We start from the raw sequence: 20,472 nt of genomic DNA on the forward strand, positions 1-20,472 counted from the left end.
CTCCAGTGCTACGGGTTCTTGCAACATGAGATAATTCAGATTGTTCAAAATGCATTTTATAATGAAATTCTGCTCATTATCTTTTTAGTCATTAGTTAAAATATTAAGCAAAACATAGAGTCACTTCTCTGGCACACACCATTACACATCTTATGCTAATGGCAATACAACGATTATAAAACAATTGCAGATATGAAGATGGAAATGTCTAATGCTCTGATAACTGGATTCCACACGCAGCCCTTGGCCACCTATGGTTTCTGAAGCACATTCTAGAAATGAACCTCATTACACTGAGAAACATTTTTCTACAATTCTTGTTTATGACATACGCCACATCACAATTTCCTATAACCTTTGTTTACTAAACTTTGAGTACCATTTTCAATGGGAATCAACTCTGAAAAGGTTTGAATTTTCTTATCCAATATGTTAAATTTTTTTTTTAAAGATTTTATTTATTCACTTGACAGAGGTAGAGACGGCCAGAGAGAGGGAACACAAGCAGGGGGAGTGGGAGAGGAAGAAGCAGGCTCCTAGCAGAGGAGCCTGATGTGGGGCTCGATCCCAGAACACCAGGATCACGACCTTAGCTGAAGGCAGACGCTTAATGACTGTGCCACCCAGGCACCCCTCAATATGTTAAATTTTTAAACTGAAGATGGAAGATGAAAAATAGTTGTAAGAACCCAGTTTGTGAATTGGTTTCTTAACCTTGTCATCGGCTTGTTTTGTCACTGTGCCAACCTACGCAGCACTCCATCCAAAATATTTCTAGGGTGTAGTAATATAGTCAGACCCCGGGGATGTGGGGGGCTTGGTTCTAGAGCATTGCAACAAAGCAAGCAAAATGATTTTTTTCGGTTTTGTGCATATAAATATTTACACTGTACTGTAGCCTGAAATGTACAATAGCGTTATGTCCAAAAGAGCAAGCTAGAGGCCTTCATTTAAAAACACGGTATTGCTGAAGTGTTTACCATCATTGGAGCTTTGCTGGTGGGGGTCTTGTTTCAGCGTTGGTGGCTGCTGACGATCAGCGTGGTGGCTGCTGGAGGTTAGGGCGACTCTGGCACTTACATCAAGCGGACATTGACGTTTGTAGCGCATGATGCTATTCATGTTTTTTTATAGTATATTTTTTCTTTTTGTATTATTATGTTCAGTTTGCCAGCATATATAGTACATCATTAGTTTTCTATGTAGTGTTCGACGATTCGTCAGTTGCATAGAAAACCCAGTGCTGTTTGATTATACTTATTACCCACAGTAGAACTTCTTTCAAAGTGGAGTCAATCCTTCCAAACCCAGCTGCTGCTTTAGCAGCTTAAGCTTATCTAATGCTCTAAATCCTTTGTCATCATTCCAACAATCTTCACAGCATCCTCACCAGGAATAGATTCCACCTCAAGAAAACATTTTCTTTTGTTCATCCACAAGAAGCAACTCCTTATCCATCAAGGTTTCATTATAAGATCACAGCAATTCTGTCCTGTCTTAAGACTCCACTTCGGATTCTCCTTCTCTGGCTCGCATGGCTTTAGGGAAAGAACATTTGTAGGTCTCAGTGGCTTTGAGTCAGAACGTCGGAGAAAAATTGGAAATGCTAGTTTAGAGGACTGGAGCCAGGTACTGGAAGAGAGACTAGGGCAACTCAACAAGCAGTCCAGTTTATAGATAAAAAAGGAAACAACGTCTCTCTACAACTGGCCCATTTCTATGAAAGTTATCATAATAACAATTTGTTTTCCCAGTTTTGTAAGTCCATTTTGATGAAACTAGATGTAAGTGCAGCAAGAATAAAAATATTCCATATGGCTAATCTCTAGTCTAGTTTGCTGTAACTTTTCACAAGGAATCTCAGATTGAATTTCTAGCCACATTTGAGGCCAGAAGCCAAGGGACACGTTTGCTATCAGGCTTCACCTGCAATATCCATAGATTTGTGTGAATTCCTATCTTCTTGAGGTGCCCCAAATATCCTGAGGTTCCTGCACCTGCCAGGACATGACCTTCCTTACTCACCTGGTAAGGTTGTTGGCATCCCTGTAAGTAAGGTACCAGGCTGATATTTCCAAGGGGCTTTATTGGCTTCACAAAGTCAACCTTAGTACTTTATTTATTTATTTATTTTTTAAAGATTTTATTTATTTATTTGACAGAGAGAGAGACAGCCAGCGAGAGAGGGAACACACGCAGGGGGAGTGGGAGAGGAAGAAGCAGGCTCCCAGCGGAGGAGCCTGATGTGGGGCTCGATCCCAGAATGCCGGGATCACGCCCTGAGCCAAAGGCAGACGCTTAACAACTGAGCCACCCAGGCGCCCCAACCTTAGTACTTTAAAGCAGTCTGGTCACATCTGAGTGTATGCAGGTCTCTCAAATAGGACGTTCCAGTACGACCAATGTTAATATGACCAACATTGCCAAATGTGTCCTGTTAGGAGAACAGATTGCTAGTGTTCTTATTTTTATGGCTAAATATATTTATTTACCTAAGTTTAATGAGGGGCGCCTGGGTGGCTCAGTTGTTAAGTGTCAGCCTTCGGCTCAGGGTGTGATCCTGGCATTCTGGGATCGAGCCCCACATCAGGCTCCTCCGCTGGGAGCCTGCCTCTTCCTCTCCCCCTCCCCCTGCTTGTGCTCCCTCTTTTGCTGGCTGTCTCCCGTCAAATAAATAAATAAAATCTAAAAAAAAAAGAAAAAGTTCAATGAGTTTCTGAATTCTGGAGGGTCAGTTATGGAGGAAAAAATGTTTTAATTCTGCTTTCAAAGGTATAATTTTATGAATTGCTCTAAGTCATAGTTACCTTAAGAGGAAAGGTTTCCTTATATTTGGAAAACAAAATATAAAACACTCAGCTCTATTTCAAAGACTCATCAAAATTATCCTCTTCAGTTTTTCCATTAGCTCTGGAAATTTTCACCCAGTTTAGTTTTATGATCTTAAAGTTATTAGAAGCCTGTGTTTTGGAGCTTATCCCATGAATCCCCTTGAAGAGGAAGCATTTCTGTAGGAACACTTTTGTAAAAGCATCTGAGTAAAAGAATAAATGTCTGTATATGATAGAAATCTTTAATGGCATGTTAAAGGTCTGAGTAGAGTTCATTATAATGCAATTGATAAGGAAATTTGCTTATTTTTGTGACACACTTTGAGAGAGTAACTGGAATTACATGTGTTACCACTGTTTTCGGACGTATCTAGACATGTTCCTAGAGAGGGAATTCATACAATTTCCGGGTCACTTGTATTAACATATATCCACATAAACATCTAAGAAGAGTTCAAATCAGCCTCCTTAGTTTAACATTTCCCTTTTATAAGGAAAGAGGTCAAATCCTTTGAGATATTTCAGGAATCTTTATGAATATTTTTTAATTGGTTCAAGATCAAAAAGCCTTCATCTATGATTTGATGTGGGGCATGTTAGTCCAAAATACCCCCAATTTTAAAACACTTGGTCAAATAGTACTGTTTCACAGTGACCTATGATCTTGAATTAACCATTTAACCAACCTGACAAAGACTTTGCAGACGAATAAATGTAAAAGCCTAAGTTCTTTGAGCAACCAAAAGACAGATAAAGGCATTAACGGTAGAGAAAAGCCTTTGTTAATGACTTACCGAGAGCAGACTCACTAAGAGAACTGGGGACGTGGAGAACGGGAGGATCCTGAGCTCCCCTCTTCCCGTGGGCACCTCGAGGCAGTAACTGCACACTGAGCAACCCATCCAGAAAGTGACCAGAGGATGAGCAGGACAGATCTTCACAGCTGAAGATGAAGTGAAGACACAGTGAGAAGGGCCAGAGGGCAAGAGATGTGGGAGGTCTTCCCTGAGGAGTGAGGGCATCAAGCCCCACACTAGCACCCCTGGCCCTGGGGACCCACACTGTGGAGATGAGACCCCCATAAAGTCTGCCTTTGAGAATCAAAGGGACATAACTCTGGGAGAGGCCAAGGGCTGTACGAACCTGAGTTTCCACCCTTAAAGGGTCAGCATGCCATATCAGTGAGACCCAGCACAGAAGCAGGGAAATTCATAGACTTATTATACTGTGTGTAGACGAGGGACAGGGATCTGCATGAGCTGTCTCTGTCAGTGGAAGTACTGGAGGGGTCACCATTTCCTTGCCTTCAGTCTGGCTGGATGCTGGTGTGAGCCAGTTCCAACACTGTCCATCACTGTGCTAACACGGCGCTCCTACCCCAGCATTTCCTTGTGGACTTGCACCACCTTGTGGTCAGCACCACCAGAAAAAGACTCTTGCTGAGGAGAGGGGAAGGCAGCAACACCCACTAGAGCAGCCAGTGGCTCATCTCAGCCAGCCACAGCCAGCCCTGCACCTGCAGCAGTCCCAGCCAGACCTGTCACAACAGATGACACCCTAAAAACCTGGTTCTGGTGATCGGGGGGGGGGGTATACTAGTTGGCCCCACAGGACACCTTCTACCTGAGGCCACTACTTTCAAGACCAGGAGGTACAGCTCTCCTACGTAAGACATGGAAGCAGACAGAGTAAGACACAATGAAGAGAGAGAGGAATATATTCCAAACGAACGAAACAAAATACAGACGAGCAAACTACCTGACAGAGTGCAAAGTAGCAATGATAAGACACTTACTGGAAGAGAGAGAAGAGTAGATGAACTCAGATTTTCAACGAAGAGACAGAAACTTTAAAAGAGCTAAGGAACATACTAACTCACTGGAAAATGCACAAGAGGGAATCAATACTAGATTAGAGGATGCAGAGAACAGATCAGCAGTATGGACGACAGGGTGATGGAAATCAAACAAGATACACAGCAAAATAAAAAATGAAAATGAGGAAATGTTAACAGACTTAAAGGGACAACATCACGCACAACGTTCACATTATGGGGATCCCAGAAGAAGACAGAGAAATACGGGACAGGAAACATCCCTTTTGCAGGAAAGGAAACAGACATCCAGGTTTAGGAAGCACAGAGAGCTGCAAACAAAAATGAACCCAGAAGTCCACACAATGACATGTAATCATTAAAATGTAAAACTGAAAGGTGAGGACCAAGAGAAAGGGATACAGTGAAATACACGGAAAACCCCAGAAGGCTATCAGTGACTCTTCAGCAGAAACTTTATAGGTCACAGGGGCACCTGGGTGGCTCAGTCGGTTGCGTGTCTGCCTTTGGCTCGAGTCATGATCCCAGGGTTCTGGGATCAAGCCCCACATTGGGCTCCCTGCTCCACAGGGAGCCTGCTTCTCCCTCTCTTTCTGCCCCTTCCCCCACTTGTGTGTGCTCTCTCTCTCAAATAAATTTAAAAACATTTTTAACGAAACTTTTCAGGCCAGAAGAGAAATGGCACAATCTGTTCACAGTGCTGAAAGAAAAAGACCTGTAAGCAAGTATACCAGCAGGGGTGTCATCCAGAATTGCAGAAGAGAGAGTTTGCCCAACAAACGAAAGTTAGAGTTCATCATTAAAACAGACTTACAAGAAATGTTAAAGGGACTTCTTGAAGAAAAAAAAATTGCTAGAACTGATAGCTGAATTCAGTAAATTCACAGGATACAAAATCTACAGAAATCTGTTGCATTTCTATACGCCTATAACGAAGTAGCAGAGAGAGAAATCAAGGAATTGATCCCATCTACAATTGTACCAAAAACAGTAAGGTATCTAGGAATAAACCTAGCCAAAGAGGTAAAAGATCTGTACTCTGAAAACTATAGAACACTTATGAAAGAAATCAACGAAGACACAAAGAAATGGAAAAACATTCCATGCTCAAGGATTGGAAGAATAAACATAGTTAAAATGTCTATGCTACCCAGAGCAATCTACACTTTCAATGCCATCCCGATCAAAATACCAATGACATTTTTCAAAGAGCTGGAATAAACAATTCTAAAATTTGTGTGGAATTAGAAAAGACCCTGAATCACTAAGGAACTGTTGAAAAAGAAAAACAAAGCTGGGGGCATCACGTTGCCTGATTTCAAGTTATACTACAAAGCTGTGATCACCAAGACAGCATGGTACTGGCACAAAAACAGACACACAGACCAATGGAACAGAATAGAGAACCCAGAAATGGACCCTCGGCTCTTTGGGCAACTAATCTTTGACAAAGCAGGAAAAAACATCCAGTGGAAAAAAGACAGTCTCTTCAATAAATGGTGCTGGGAAAGTTGGACAGGTATACGCAAAAGAATGAAACTTGACCACTCTCTCACACCATACACAAAGATAAACTCCAAATGGATGAAAGACCTTGATGTGAGACAGGAATCCATCAAAATCTTGGGGAGGACATAGGCTGTAACCTCTTTGACATCGGCCACAGCAACTTCTTTCATGACACATCTCCAAAGGCAAGAGAAACAAAAGAAAAAATGAACTTGTGGGACTTCATCAAGATAAAAAGCTTCTGCACAGCCAAGGAAACAGTCATCAAAACAAAGAGGCAACCCGCAAAATGGGAGAAGATATTTGCAAATGACACTATAGATAAAAGACTAGTATTCAAGATCTATAAAGAACTTCTCAAACTCAATACATGAGAAACAAATAATCAAATCAAAAGATGGGCAGAAGATATGAACAGACACTTTTCCAATGAAGACATACAAATGGCTAACAGACACATGAAAAAATTCAAAATCATTAGCCATCAGGGAAATTCAAATCAAAACCACACTGAGATACCACCTTACGCCAGTTAGAATGGCAAAAATGGACAAGGCAAGAAACAACAAATGTTGGTGAGGATGTGGAGAAAGGGGATCCCTTTTACACTGTTGGTGGGAATGCAAGTTGGTACAGCCGCTTTGGAAAACAGTGTGGAGGTCCCTCAAAAAGTTAAACATAGAGCTACCCTATGACCCAGCCATTGCACTACTGGGTATTTACCCCAAAGATACAGACATAGTGAAGAGAAGGGCCATATGCACCCCAACGTTCATAGCAGCATTGTCCACAATAGCCAAACTGTGGAAGGAGCCGAGATGCCCTTCAACAGACGAATGGATAAAGAAGCTGCGGTCCATATATACAATGGAATATTACTCAGCCATCAGAAAGAACGATTACCCAACATTTGCAGTAACATGGATGGGACTGGAGGAGATTATGCTAAGTGAAATAAGTTAAGCAGAGAAAGGCAATTATCATATGGTTTCACTCATTTATGGAACATTAAGAATAGCAGGGAGATCAGTAGGAGAAGGAAGGGAAGAATGAAGTGGGGTAAACAGAAGGGGGAATGAACCATGAGAGACTATGGACTCTGGGAAACAAACTGAGGGTTTTAGAGGGGAGGGGGTGGGGGGTGGGCTAGCCCGGTGATGGGTATTAAGGAGGGCACGTATTGCATGGAGCACTGGGTGTTATACGCAACTAATGAATCATGAAACACTACATCAAAAACTAAGGATGTACTGTATGGTGACTAACATAACATAATAAAAAATTTAAAAAAATAAAAAATAAAAACAAACACACAAAAAACCCAAAAACTTCAAAAAAAACCACAAAACCCTCCCCAAATTTCAAGTCCAGAACCAGACAGCTTCACACATGAATACTACCAAATACTTAAGGAGGAGCTAATACTTATCCTTTTCAAACTGTTCCAAAAATTGTAGAGGAAGGAATGATTCCAAATCCCTCTACAATATCAGCATTATCCCAATCCCAAAACCATAAAAAGGCTCTATTAGAAAACTTGAGGCTAATACCCCTCATGAACAGAGATGCAAAAATCCTCAACAAGGTCTGAGGTAGCTGAATTCAACAATACATCAAAAGGAATGTACACCAGGTTCAAGCAGGATTTATTCCAGGAATACAAAGATTGTTCAATATTTACAAATCAATCAGTTAACAAAATGAAAGAAGATGTGGTCCATATATACCATGGACTATTACTAAGCCATAAGAAGGAAAGCCCTCGCTTTTTGTGGGTGGACTTAAAGGGTATTATGCTACATGAAATAAGACACAAAAGAAATACTGTGTAATTTATACAAAGAATCTCCACAAAAATAAAGCAAAACAAAGACTCATAGACACAGAGAAGAAACTGGTGGTCACCAGAGGGGAGGGGCACGGGCGTTGTACTAAGTCACAGGGATGTAAAGTACGACATTAGCCAACACAACCTTGTAACAGGACAGGTGGCAACTATATTCATTATGGTGAGCATTGAGGAGCCAGCTCTAAAAGCAATGTAATTTATACAAAGAATCTCCACAAAAATAAAGCAAAACAAAGACTCATAGACACAGAGAAGAAACTGGTGGTCACCAGAGGGGAGGGGCACGGGCGTTGTACTAAGTCACAGGGATGTAAAGTACGACATTAGCCAACACAACCTTGTAACAGGACAGGTGGCAACTATATTCATTATGGTGAGCATTGAGGAGCCAGCTCTAAAAGCAATGGAAAGAAGCGGAAAGAACAGTAGCAGGAGAACCTTGGGGAGAGGAACCTGACCTGACACAAACTTAGAGGAAATACAAAGCACCCAAATCAGCAAGGAGTAAGTACAATTTTCACTATTTGCAGAGGACATGATACTCTACATAGAAAACCTTAAAGACTCCACCAAAAAACTATTAAACTGTCAGATGAATTCAGTAAGGTTGAGGGATACGAAAATCAATGTACAGAAATCGGTGCCATTTTTATAGAGTAATAATGAAGCAACAGAAAGAAAAATTAAGAAAGCAAACCCACTTATAACTGCACCAAAAATACTACCTAGGAATAACTTAAGCAAGGAGATAAAAGACCTGTACTCTAAAAACTATAAAACCCTGATTTGTGATCTTGAGGGTGGGAAGACATTCCATGCTCATGGGTTGGAAGAACAAATATTGTGAAAATGTCTACACTACCCAAGGCAATCTACATATTAAATGCGATCCCTATCAAAATACCAAGGGCATTTTTCACAGAGCTGGAACAAACAATCCTAAAATTTGTATGGAACCACGAAAGACCCCGAATCGCCAAAGCCACCTTGAAAATGAAAAATAAAGCTGGTGGTATCCCCAAACCCAGATTTCAAAATACACTACGCAGCCGTAGTGATCAAAACAGTATTTGGCACAGAAATAGTCACACAGATGAATGGAATATAGTGGAAAGACCGGAAATAAACCCACGTTTATATGGTCAATGAATCTTTCACAAAGCAGGAAAGAATATGCAATGCGACATTTGCAATGACGCGGATGGAGAGTATGACGCTAAGCGAAATCAGAGAAAGACAGATACCATATGATTTCATCATATGTGGAATTTCAGAAACAAAATAGAAGACCGGGGGGGGGGGAGAATAGAAGAAATAGGCAAACCAAGAAACAGACTCTTAACCATAGAGAACAAACTGATGGTCATCAGGGGGGAGGTGGGTGGGGGACCGGGGGATGGGGGATGGGGGATAGGTGAAGGGGATGAAGGAGGGCGCTTGTCCTGATGAGCAGGGGTACTGTATGTAAGTGATGAATCACTCTATTGCACACCTGAAATAGTACACCGTATGTTAACTGGAATTAAAATAAAAAACTTAATTTAAAAAATTAAAACCAATTAAAACTATTCTCCCCACCACAGGGTTCTGAAAACCTTTGCAACGGTAAGACACACTCAGCATCTCCAAAACAGAGACTGAGGAGCGCCGCGCCCTCCTGGTCTACCTGCCTGTGCATTCAGATGGCCTGTCTTTCCACAGAACACGAACACCTTGCAGAGTCCTCGTATTCCGGAGAACCCACGACGGTACAGAAGACAGAGCTGCCCAGGACCTGGGAGGGGCGGGTCTCGGGCTGGGGCCAGGCCTGGTCTGTTGACCACCTCACAGCACCGAGGGCGGGCGGGGCAGCACCTCGCACCACTGCACTCCACATCTCAGGGAAGGGTCGTGAACTCAGAGCACGTGTGGAAAATTAATAAACGTACCTGTTCGTTGGATCCTCAGAACTTAAGGAATTAACCTGGCTGTCTTCTACTTCCTGTGTTTCTGTGAGGAAAGAAAAAAATTCACACGGTTCTAGGCTTAGGGTAAAATACATACGGAGTGGCTTTTTAGCCTTAAAATGGTTTTATAATTTTTTCAATGATAAGCTTATCTTAGCATAAAATGATTACCTGATAGATTTAGAGTTTTTTCAGGTTTTACATAAGATGTATTTAAAATAGGATTGCAGTAAAAAGCGATATCCAAAAGCCCTCTGAAACAGCTGGAATTAAAATGGTACCCCAAAGAAATCAAGCTAGAGTGACAAAACTATTTTTCTCATTCTTAACTTTTTCATGGAAATTTACAATCGTGATTTATTTGAACGTGTGTCTAAATGGCAGCCGCCAACGATTCTCGAGGGATGACAGTACCGTGTATAGAATAAACAAGGGATCTGGAGTCCATTTGGGGATCCTCCTTTGGGTTCTGATACTTTAAAATCCTGTGTGACTGGGGTGTCTGGATGGCTCAGTCAGTGAAGCATCTAACTCTTGGTTTCGGCTCAGGTGATCCCAGGGTCGTGAGATCAAGCCTAGTGTTGGGCTCTTTCTCTCCCCCCGCCCCTGCCAACCTCCTCTCAAAAAAAAAAAAAAAAAAAAAAAAAAAATCCTGTGTGACTTATATAGTGTGAGCTCTGGTCTAACCATCTGGAAAATGTGACTAATAATATCTACAGCACAGCTTAGAAGTTTAAAAGGGAGAACACTACAAAGAGCCCGTGTGATGTCCGGCAAGAGCGGGTGCAGTGAGCCATACCTATTGTTTTCAGAAAATAGAAAAGCTATTGATACAACGTGGGCAGCTTGGACACAGAGTGGCCCAGGCAGGAGCGTTCTACTAGTCCCCGGGCTGGTGATGCGCAGGGAAGGCTGGGGCTGCACACTCTGCTCCGTCCGGCAGGTGGCCCCGGGAGGGGACTGCAGCCTGCCGGGCTCTCCCACACCTGCAGCCATCTGCCTCAGGGCCTAATGCTTCATGACAGGAATTTCCGAAGGAATTGCAAGTTGCTGGAAACATGTCTTAGTCCTGTGGAGCCTGCTACATGCTGCTAAAAGGACTAATCTGGGGGTGCGTGGGGGACTCGGTTGGTTAAGCGTCCAACTCTTGGTTTCAGCTCCGGTCATGGTCTCAGGGTCATGAGATCGAGCCCCGCATCGGCTCACAGGCTGAGCGTGAAGCCTGCTTGGAAACAAAAATGACTATTAGAATCACCCGCAGTTTACAGAGGAAGAACACAAGCCCAGAGTGAGTACGTCCACGGCCCAGTGCCGCACGGCCGGTGTGGGGTCTGGGTCTGCGCCAGCAGTCTGCCCGCGCCCGCGCTCGCCCTCCACGTGCCAGCCTTTCGTAGTGAAGGGGCCAGACTATCACTTCTGTCCCGGGATTTCCATGTGAAAGAAAATGTTCCTGGGGGGCGCCTGGGGGGCACAGCGGTTAAGCATCTGCCTTCGGCTCAGGGCGTGATCCTGGCATTATGGGATCGAGCCCCACATCGGGCTCCTCCGCTGGGAGCCTGCTTCTTCCTCTCCCACTCCCCCTGCTTGTGTTCCCTCTCTCGCTGGCTGTCTCTATCTCTGTCGAATAAATAAATAAAATCTTAAAAAAAAAATGTTCCTGGGATTAGCTTTATTATTAGCGACTGCGACACAAGATTTCCTTTCCCTGATAGTACAATTTTTAAAAATTTTATTTAAAATCAATTATGTAACGTATAATGTATTACTGGTTTCAGAGGTAGAGGTCAGTGATTCTTCAGTCTTATGTAACACCCAGTGCTCAATACATCACGTGGCCTCCTTAATGCCCATCACCCGGTTACCCCATCCCCCCACCTCCTTCCCCTCCAGCAACCCTCAGTTTGTTTCTGAGATTAAGAGTCTCTTATGGTTTGTCTCCCTCTCTGGCTTAGTCTTGTTTTATTTTTCTTTCCCTTCCCTTATGTTTATCTGTTTTATTTCTTAAATTCCATATGAGTGAAACCATATGATAATTGTCTTTCTCTGTCTTATTTTGCTTAGCATAATACCTCTAGTTCCATCCATGTCCTTGCAAATGGGAAGACTGCATTCCTTCTGGTGGCTAATATTCCATTGTATATATATATACCACATCTTCTTTATCCATTCATTCATCAATGGACATCTGGGCTCTTTCCACAGTTTGGCTATTGTGGACATCCCTGCTATGAACATTGGGGTGCAGGTGCCCCTTCGGATTGCTACATTTGTAGCTTATATTTACTAGGTAAATACCTAGTAGTGCAACTGCTGGGTCGTAACTTTTTGAGGAACCTCCATACTGTTTTCCAGAGCGGTTGCACAAGCTTGCATTCCCACCAACAGTGCAAGAAGGTTCCCCTTTCTCCACATCCTTGCAAACACCTGTCGTTTCCTGACTTATTAATTTTTGCCATTCTGACTGGTTCAATAGTGCAATTTTAAAGGAAGTTGTTAATATTGAAATCTGTATGCCTGTGCTTTCTATTTGTTTTCTGATCTCCGAGAAAATGGGGCAACCCTAACATTGACATAATTTGAGTCATCCGTGATGCCTGGTGATTGTAAAGGATGCAAAGGCATCACAGACACGTGGCTTGTTACTGACTGAGGACCCTCCCCCCACTCTGCTCCCCATTGGTTGAGTATAATGACACTAAAGCTCATGGGACCCTACCCAGGGGCACCTGATTTCTCTCAACTCCTGGCTAATCACAGGGCATTGATTGCCTCAGTGAACAGTAAGAACGGAAAGTAGGTCTAATACCCCTGTCCAGGCCACCACTGTGCAAGCCACAAACATTTTTAAAGATTTCTTTTTTTTATGAGAGAGTGAGAGAGCACATGCAAGCAGGGGAGCAGGAGAGGGAGCAGCAGACTCGCCGCTGAGCAGGAAGCCCTATGTGGGGCTCGAGCTCATGATCCTGGGATCATGACCTGCGCTGAAGGCAGATGCTTCACCGACGGAGCCACTAACATTTTTAAAGGAAGAGAAACAGCGACAGCACCTGTGAGAGCGCCGGGGTATCTGGATTTCTCACGGGAAGTTTGAGGAAGAGGGTGCCCCTCAGGCGCATGGGGTCAGGCTCCCTGACCGTGGCCCCCAGCAGCCGGCAGCTGATTCTTCTGTGCAGACAGCATGCACGCACCGACCCCCTGGCCACCACGCGGTACTGAGAAGTCGGGCGGCTGAGCACATGCAGAAGTCGGCCATGCTGGGAGAACCACCTTTCAGGCCGATGTCAGACTCTGTAACCCCGGACAGCGGGAAGCGCTGGGTCCCCCTGCAAGGCCTGGCGGCTGGGAATGCAAAGGGCCAGGGTTCTCTGTGGATGGAGCGGCCTGGGGGCAGAGGGCACGCTGACCTGCAGTGCGGGAGGCCTCTCTGCAGGGCAGAGGCCTGTGGAGGGAACAGTGCACGGGTGATAATGGCCCGTGGCACACACCTGGGCCCTGCCACGGATCACAGATTCCAGGAGTGAATGCCTGGAGTGGGGGTCCAGGACGCAGGACTGGGGGCCCCCGCGTGTCAGTGGCAGAGCAGGGAAGGAGTGGGGGACGGAATGGCAGGCTCTCCTGCACCTGGCTCTGCTCGGGGCTCCCCTGAACTCTCGTCCCAGTTAGGCCTGGACCCTCCCCTCTTCATCTTTCCATTGTTGGGTTTGGGCCAGATGCCTGCTGAGTAGGCTGAGTCAGAACCCCCCACGCCCCATACTTGTGCAGATGTCTCAGCCCTCCTCCCCAGGTTAGGACTGACACCCTGGCCTGCTTTAGCTGGGCTCCTGCTGCTATGGTCTGTCGTGTGGGTCCCCCAGAATCCAGATGTTGAATCCCAACCCCCAGTGTGCTCGTGTCATGATGGGTGGCCTCTGGCGGTGACGAGGTCAAGGGACCCCAGAGAGCTTCCAACCCCTCCTCCATTAGAAGACACGGGGAAGAGGCCCTCACCTGACATCAGATCGATTCCTGAGAAGCCCTAGTCTGCGGTATTGTCACTGCGGCCCAAACACACGAGGACGGCCCCTGAGCCCTGATGGTCCTTCTCGGTAACTCTCCACCTGTGTGACCCACCTGCCCATGCACTGTGGCCCCCAGTCATCCCTGCTGTGTCAAAGTCACCCCAGACCTCCGCCCCATCTCCCTGCAGCCCCGCTGGTGCTCCTGGTGAATAAGGCCTTATACCATCCTTCCCCGGTGTCACGAGGCCCTTTTTCTTCAGTGCCAGGAACTGAGGGTGGAGAAGGCCATGCTCAGGTGCTTTGGTCCCAGGACCTTCTATATTCCTGACCTTATGTTGGAGAACTCTCTCTGCCAATGCTGATGGTATGATGAATTAAAAGTGAGACTATTTGAAAGCATTAATTCGTTAAAAATAACACACCCATTACATGTTAACAATTCCAAATCGGCAAAGAAGAAGTCAAACTGTCTCTCTTCGCAGATGACATGATACTCTATATGGAAAACCCAAAAGACTCCACCCCCAAACTACTAGAACTTATAGAACAATTCAGTAACGTGGAGGGATACAAAATCAATGCTCAGAAATCAGTTGCATTTCTATACACGAACAACGAGACTGAAGAAAGAGAAATTAGGGAATCCATCCCATTTACAATAGCACCAAAAATCATACGTTATCTCGGAATTAACTTAACCAGAGACTTAAAGGATCTATATTCTAGAACCTACAAATCACTCTTGAGAGACATTGAAGAAGACACAAAAAGATGGAAAAATATTCCATGCTCATGGATCGGAAGAATTAACATAGTTAAAATGTCCATGCTACCCAGAGCAATCTACACTTTCAATGCCATCCTGATCAAAATACCAATGACATTTTTCAAAGAACTGGAACAAATAGTCCTTAAATTTGTATGGAAACAGAAAAGGCGCCGAATCGCCAAGGAACTGTTGAAAAGGAAAAACAAAGCTGGGGGCATCACGTTGCCAGATTTCAAGTTGTACTACAAAGCTGTGATCACAAAGACAGCATGGTACTGGCACAAAAACAGACACATACACCAATGGAACAGAATAGAGAGCCCAGAAATGGACCCTCGGCTCTTTGGGCAACTAATCTTTGATAAAGCAGGAAAAAACATCCAGTGGAAAAAAGACAGTCTCTTCAATAAATGGTGCTGGGAAAATTGGACAGCTACATGCAAAAGAATGAAACTTGACCACTCTCTCACACCATACACAAAGATAAACTCCAAATGGATGAAAGACCTCGATGTGAGACAGGAATCCATCAAAATCCTAGAGGGGAACATAGGTAGCAACCTCTATGACATCGGCCACAGCAACTTTTTTCATGACACATCTCCAAAGGCAAGAGAAACAAAAGATAAAATGAACTTGTGGGACTTCATCAAGATAAAAAGCTTCTGCACAGCCAAGGAAACAGTCAAGAAAACTAAGAGGCAGCCCACGGAATGGGAGAAGATATTTGCAAATGACACTACAAATAAAAGACTGGTATCCAAGATCTACAAAGAACTTCTCAAACTCAATACACAAGAAACAAATAAACAAATCATAAAATGGGAAGAAGACATGAACAGACACTTTTCCAATGAAGACATACAAACGGCTAACAGACACATGAAAAAATGTTCAAAATCATTAGCCATCAGGGAAATTCAAATCAAAACCACACTGAGATACCACCTTACGCCAGTTAGAATGGCAAAAATGGACAAGGCAAGAAACAACAATTGCTGGAGAGGATGTGGAAAAGGGGATCCCTCTTACACTGTTGGTGGGAATGCAAGTTGGTACAGCCACTTTGGAAAACAGTGTGGAGGTCCCTTAAAAAGTTAAAGATTGAGCTACCCTATGACCCAGCAATTGCACTACTGGGTATTTACCCCAAAGATACAGACATAGTGAAGAGAAGGGCCATATGCACCCCAATGTTCATAGCAGCATTGTCCACAATAGCTAAGTCGTGGAAGGAGCTGAGATGCCCTTCAACAGATGACTGGATTAAGAAGTTGTGGTCCATATATACAATGGAATATTACTCAGCTATCAGAAAGAACTATTAGCCAACATTTGCTGCAACATGGACGGGACTGGAGGAGATAATGCTAAGTGAAATAAGTCAAGCAGAGAAAGACAATTATCATATGATTTCTCTCATCTATGGAACATAAGAACTAGGAAGATCGGTAGGGGAAGAAAGGGATAAAGAAAGGGGGGGTAATCAGAAGGGGGAATGAAGCATGAGAGACTATGGACTCTGGGAAACAAACTGAGGGCTTCAGAGGGGAGGGGGATGGGGGAATGGGATAGGCTGGTGATGGGTAGTAAGGAGGGCACGTATTGCATGGTTCACTGGGTGTTATACACAAGTAATGAATCATGGAACTTTACATCAAAAACTAGGGATGTACTGTATGGTGACTAACATAATATAATAAAAAAATATTATTAAATAAAAAAAGAAAGTGAAAAAAAAGAAATTAAAAAAAAAATAAAAAAAAATACCCCCCAAAAAAACAATTTATGAAAAATAACTTTTCTAAAACACAATAGCGTAGTGAGCAAATTACTGTCATCTCTGCCACCTTGTCCCTGTCGGCAGAGGGTACTTGGGAGAGGCTTGTGCTGTCCCCACGCCGGCCGGTCCCAGCATCGACAGTTCCCAGAAAACTGGACTCGTGAGGAACTGCAGGCAGATGGCACACAACGCCTGAGTCTCTGAGGAACTGAGCTGCGGTCACGTGAAGCTGGGATGTGTTCAGGATCCCGGAGGAGACGTCAAAGGCCGGTAGCAGTTTGGGCCTGGGCCGCAGGTGAAATCTGGGGAGGTCTAGAGCACAGATGTGGTTGAAAGCCAAGGGACAGGGTGAGTTTGCCAGTGGACAGAATGCGACAGAGAAGAGGTTCTGAGAATAAAGAGAAGGCAGCAGAGAAGACCAGAGGAAGGCAGGAGGGCCCCCTGTAGGAGGCAGCCCAGGAAGCACTGACTGGACCCTCGACCCTCCGAGGGGGGGGTGTAAAGATGGCTGGCGCGGGTCTGAGGAGAACAGGACAGGAGGAAACAGAGGAAACTCCTTCAAGAAGTTTTCCTGCAAAGAGGAAGTGGCAGCCGCAGAGGGGACAGGCCATGAAAGGACGTTTAGATGACAGGAGCCATCACTGCACGTGGGCTGCTGGTCGTTGTCCTCAGGTGGGGAGGGAAGATTGCCCGGCTGGACCCAGTGCTCGGGGGGAACAGGCGCTGGAGATGCCCGCACTCAAGGCCGGCGGGAGAGGCCCCTCCGATGGTAAGAGATGGACATTCCCTGTGGATGCCCTCAGGGATTTGTTTTCCCACAACTAGAGGCAGCATGGCCCCAGGAAAGGGCCTGGATCGCCAGGCAGCGGGCCGGCGAGGGTGTGACTGGGCATTGGGTGAGACCTGCCAGCAACAGCGTGCGGACTGCGCTCGGCTGGAACCCCCTCCGTGGACGCAGCCCCTCGCTCTCTGCACGCGCTCCCCTTACAGGGCCACCCAGATCTGCCAACTCCGTCCTCCCTAAAAATGCTGTGTTCCCAGCACCCAATAATACTTGTTGGGCTACATAATCTGTAATGTTACCATGAAGTCTGATCGGACTCATGAGATACAAGGTAAGTGTACTTCCCAGTATGCATGCACACACACGTGCACACACGGGCACACACGTGCACACATGGACATGCTTCAAATTGTGCATCTCCCATCCTGTGCTCTGGAGAGACCACACATCACACACTGTATGTCCTCACGGGGATGAGAATGGCCACGGCGTAACTTCCTCCCAGGGGTCATGTTCTGCCAGCAGTGCTCTAAGTCTCGGGTGTCCACATGCCTGGGGTGGGGGACCGAGGCGCATGGCAAGGCCATCCACAAGTGTGTGAATGTGAGGCTGGTGGGGTTGCGTCTGGGTCCCAGCTGGCCTCACGGAGCTCAGGGACGATTTGTGCAGGGATTGCACTGCGAGCCCCCCAACTGCACGGCTCTCTGTGCTGTGGTTGGGGGTCCCGCTGTGGACCACACAGATGGACATCCTGACACGGGCTGGAGGGGCCCGAGGCCACGGTGGGCCGCGGCTCCCTCTCAGGGAGGTCAGGGCTTGTCTGGTACACATCGCGGGTTTCACACAGCCACGGATTACGTTCACGGGTTTATAAATTGCAGACAATTGAGTTCTATTGCCTAGTCTTCAAATTTTTTTCAGCAATGACAAAATCAAGGCAAATGATCAACAAATCCTATCATCTATTTATTATCAGTATTAATTATGGTAAAACATACGTAACACAAAACGTACGATCGTAACCACCGTCAGGTGTAAAGGTCGACAGTGTGAAGCCCGTGCACGCTTTGCCATGACCACTGCCCACCTCCAGAACGCGCTCGTATTGCAACACTGAACGTCTGTGCCCTGAGTCTCAGACTCCCTCTCCATCTCCCCCACCCCTGACAGCGTCATGTGTCTCTCAGTGATTGGCTCATGTCACTCAGCAAATTGTCCTCCAGGTCCAGCCCTGTTGTCACGGGCGTCACAATTTCCTCTTTGTTCTAGGCAAACCCTATTCGATAGCATGTCAATACCCCACATTTTCTTCACCCATTCATCCACGGAGGGACACCCAGGCTGCTTCCAGGTCTGTGCTGTGTGACCAATGCTCCTGAGCAGGGAGGCAGGTGTCTCTGCGAGATCCTGATTTCAGTTCCTTTGGGTAAATACCCAGTAGTGAGATGGCGGGGTGGTTGGGTAGCTCCAGCTTTAACCTCCACATCCTTCTCCAGCGTGGCTGCACCAGCTTGCATTCCCACCAACACTGCACTGAACTGGGCTCCACTGGGTTGTACTGGTCTGGGCTCCACTGGGCTGGGCTTGGTGGCATTCCCTGGGCCTAACACTCGGTACTCCTCCACACGGCCTTACAAATGGCTCCCTTGGGCTTTCCACAGCTTGATGGGGCTGTGAGGGGGTCAGGTGACATGGCAAGTTCCACGAGGAGAGGAAGTCAGTCCACCTCCACAGGACACAACACTGAGGCACGGGGAGAGAGAGGCCACATGCACCTGTCCGGAGACACCATCCCTCCCAGGAGCAGAGCCAGACAGAGCCTGTGTACCCAACACTGAGCCACGGTGTGGCCGGGGAGCTGGAGGCACTCCAGGCGGGTTGGTATCTCCTGGACTGGTTACGGAAACAGGCCTGCTGAGGGGCACCAGAACTGCCCCCAGATTGGGGTCTGGAGCAGAGGGAGGAAGAAGACAACTCCAGGGCATGGGGACAAGAGTGGGAGGAAGACAGGGGCGGGTATTCCCGAAACCTAGTGCAGGTCACTGCGGGCACTGCCCAGCTCATCCTGCCTGTCCAGGCAGAGTGTGTGCCCACGCAGAGGCCTGGGAAGGCGCGAGGGCACGGAACCTGTCTCCCCAGCTCCCTGGGGATTTGGGAGCTGGGAGATGCCCCTGCGCTGGTCCCTGGAGGACAGAAGAGACTCGCTGCATCCAGACACAACATACGATTTAGCAGCATCCACCCCTGGGCCCCCAGTGCAGACTGGAGCCATGGTCTTCCACTGAGGGGGTGAAGAAGGAAGAAGGTGAAGTGAATCCAGACAGCAGGAGAACGGCCTGAGGTTCTGCCAAGTCTGTGGGTGAAGAGGAAGAAGCTTCTAACGGACGAACATCAGGCAGCAAACAGCTGGGTCAGGAGGGACCATCGTGAACACGCATGTGCCAAACAGCACTTTGAAAAGTGCATAAAGCAAAACCCGACAGAACTGAACAGAGAAAAACATAAGCTGGCAGTTGCTGTTGGAGGTTCTTTTTTTTTTTTTTTTTTAATTTTATTTATTTATTTATTCGACAGAGACAGAGACAGCCAGCGAGAGAGGGAACACAAGCAGGGGGAGTGGGAGGAAGATGCAGGCTCATAGCGGAGGAGCCTGATGTGGGGCTTGATCCCACAATGCCGGGATCACGCCCTGAGCTGAAGGCAGACGCTTAACCGCTGTGCAACCCAGGCGCCCCCTGTTGGAGGTTCTTATTTTCTTACTGCAGAAAGAAAACATTGCAGAGATACGGAAGATTTAAACACACATTTGTAAGCCTGAGCTATTACATCTGTATAGAACTCAGTACCCAACAGACACTACAATTTCTAAAAAAATACATGGAATGTTTATAAAGTTTGTCATGTATCACGAAGAGTGTATTTAGCAATGAAGGAAAATCCAGTAAATCAAAGCAGCAAAGCAATCACATTCTCTCCAACACAGGACGATAATCTTCAAAGTAAATACAAAGAGAACAGATTTGCAAAAATACCACATTTTGGGGAAGAAAATAATATTATTAAATAACACTTGGTCTCAAAGATAAAACCTAAAATGGTTAAGAAATATTTAAAACTGAATGAAAATGAAAACAGAAATGTCAACATTTGTGGGACAAAGATAAAGGCG

General features: G+C 45.7%; 1 protein-coding gene across 1 annotated transcript in view; it reads right to left on the reverse strand.

Annotated features, from left to right (window-relative positions):
- Positions 1-10,020, reverse strand: part of ARHGEF10 (Rho guanine nucleotide exchange factor 10) — a 144,907-nt gene extending 134,887 nt beyond the window's left edge. Inside the window, exon 1 of the mRNA XM_057303400.1 lies at positions 9,952-10,020. The gene's annotated coding sequence lies outside the window, so the exon portion shown is untranslated. The remainder of the gene's footprint in view (positions 1-9,951) is intronic.
- Positions 10,021-20,472: the final 10,452 nt, after the last annotated feature.

The sequence above is a fragment of the Ursus arctos genome, unplaced genomic scaffold (assembly GCF_023065955.2).
Source record: "Ursus arctos isolate Adak ecotype North America unplaced genomic scaffold, UrsArc2.0 scaffold_27, whole genome shotgun sequence".
NCBI lineage: Eukaryota > Metazoa > Chordata > Mammalia > Carnivora > Ursidae > Ursus > Ursus arctos.